Source organism: Schistocerca piceifrons, chromosome 1 (genome assembly GCF_021461385.2).
Source record: "Schistocerca piceifrons isolate TAMUIC-IGC-003096 chromosome 1, iqSchPice1.1, whole genome shotgun sequence".
In the NCBI taxonomy this organism is placed as follows: Eukaryota; Metazoa; Arthropoda; class Insecta; order Orthoptera; family Acrididae; genus Schistocerca; species Schistocerca piceifrons.
The window spans coordinates 366,370,463-366,373,172 of record NC_060138.1 but is presented as its reverse complement, the minus strand read 5'-3'; positions in this window follow the sequence as shown (position 1 = coordinate 366,373,172).

The following is a 2,710-nucleotide window of genomic DNA, read 5'->3' as shown; positions in this document are numbered from 1 at the left end:
GACACACCTCCATGAGTGGTAGTTTCTCGATACCATGAGCTCACCATTTCTAGGTTTTCAATGCATCTGTAATTTTCACTCTCTTCTTTGACAAGCCAGTGCTCACATATCACATCTGGCTTTGCATCTTCTATAAATACAGGTAACAGATCATATTTTGTTCATAGACATTGAACATTTACACTAGCTTAAACTATGAGTACATTATTTTGATTCCAGTTTTATTGACCTGCAGTTGCAATAGTAGACTCTATCGTACTGCTGCCTTGAACGTTCTCCGAAGAAGAAAGAGAGAAAAAAAATACACCGCAATACTACACTCTTAGGCCATATAGAAATTTCCATTACTTTTTCCTTTAGCTCGAAGTCAACACCAATTTTTGAAAATGCTCTTTAGACCTTTTGCAGCTATTTTTTCTACTTCAAACTTATTGAACTCAGGGAAGGTTTTGCATAGGAACTGATTACATTTTCAGTTGTTGTGCTGTTTCTAACTTTGCTCAGGTGAAACCAAGCCAGGCCCCCACAACCGCACGAGTGGTCCACTGTGAAGAGCGGACAAATTGAATAACTGGCCGGCGGCCATTAGAGTGGTAAACTGACGCGCGGATTTCGAATGTTTATACATCGCTTTTGGTTATAAAATGCCTTCCCTAGAGTTAGGTCACAAACATAATGCCTCATTTAAATACGTTACTACAATATAGTTTTTAATTTGTGAACAAACAACAACTAGTCACTGTTTATGAATTTATATTACATAGTACATGGAATCTGCCGTAGCTACAAGTTATGCACTGGACCCCTAGCATTTTTCGTAGTTCATTTACGATAGATATACGCAAAATGCATCAAAATACTCGAAGATTTGCCCACTATGTTAATAGACATTTTCTGACTCTACCTTGCTTTAGATTTTATGACGAAAAGTGCGCTATATATGGCGTAGTGCTTTGGCAACTCACGACCAAATTATCAAGTTTCAACCTAACCTAGACCATGAAAACACTACCGATCAGCCAGCTACAACAAACAAGACTTCAGGCAGGCATCCAGTATCGCATTAGTCACAATATTTACTTTCGAAGATGTACACTTCAGTTTATATGTGTGGTTTTTTCATATAATAAATAAAACTCAACAACTGTTCCATCGAGAGAAGTTGTGAAATCAGATTACACTTACGGACATTCAGTTGCATTTTATAACGATAAAAAGCCTGCTAACTCAAATTTCGTGTTGCTTGCAACTCAACTTTTATAGTTAAAATAAAATGTGGTTCACAAAGAAAAATTTATCTTCTGCTGTATATGGTCTGGAAAACGAAAGATGGATGGAACAGCATCATCTTTCAGCTTTCTGTGATTTACGTAATTTTCAAGGAAACAACTTTCTTCAAAATGATCGGAACATATAAAATGGTATTCTGTCGGTCGGAAATCTTGCCTCCTGACAGCGGGTAACCATTTTTGTAACAGCTGTGGTTTTGAGAAAGGAAACCTGCAAATATATGCACAGACATTATGCTAATACCGTGTTACAAAAACATTTACTAAGGAAGTGGACTGACATAAAAAACAACTTAAAACATCCACATACCTGTGAAATGTAATATTCGTTCCTTTCTCGAATTTATTTGTACAATTAATCGTTGCACAACTCTTCACCATTGTACTTCTTTTGATTGGAACGTACAGACAGTAGAATTACGAGTAACAAATACTGTATGTACGCCCCAACAAATATACAACGTTGAATCAGGGTCTTCATAAACAACAGTACTACACAACACATCAGACTACCACCACTATAAAGGCGTCCAGCCGAAGGTTCAAATTATCCCGCGACTGCAGCACCATCAGTGAGTCTAGTTATTTTTTACAAGGTCTTTGAACCAAGCCTTTGTTTCCTCCGTACAGTTCTTCTTGTTTTTCGCCAGTGCCTATTATGCTTGTCTGCCTGTTTCTAACATTGAAATTTCTAGCTGGTGGTGTAGAAGATATATGAAGAATGGGTATTTCGAGATTGTCATGGGTGGATTGTTTGGGTCATGTAAACGTACCAGGGTACTTTCTTTCCTTTTTTGTGACGAACTTATTGCCAATCAGTCTGGATATCACAAGAATGTTAGTTTACTGGATACTTCTCTGTGTTTCCCACAATGTTTTTATTATTTGCTTTTTCTTGCATTATTTCGCTGATGCTCCATGAGTTTCTAGGGTTCACTCAGTGTTTCCCGAGTAACTTCATTTTCCATAGGCAGTGTTTGTTTGTTGTGTAATTTTCGGCTGTGTATTGCAGTAGAGGCTAATAGCGATGTGTGCTTTTCTAAACTACAAATTACACCATTTGTCACTGGTTCACCGAGTCCCTCTGCAATTTGTTCCTTTTCTGAAGACATGGACTGCTTGTTTTGTTTATTTTCGTTGGATATTCCTGGGTTATAAGCAGAGATTGATTCATCTTTTCCCAACCCAGGATTTTTAGCATACTGCATTTTATCGAGTTTTTCTTTTACATCTGGATTGTCTTTTATGAGTATGTTCACTAGTTTTAATATTGTTCCCACTGATTCAATTAAATTTACACACTGTTCAGTCTTTTTTGCCTCAAGGATAGAACTTAATGTTGGCGTTTGGCTGGATTGCAGGATAGCTTCTGTGGAACGATCGATTTATCTGTATTTGCATATTTATAAATTGGTTTGGAA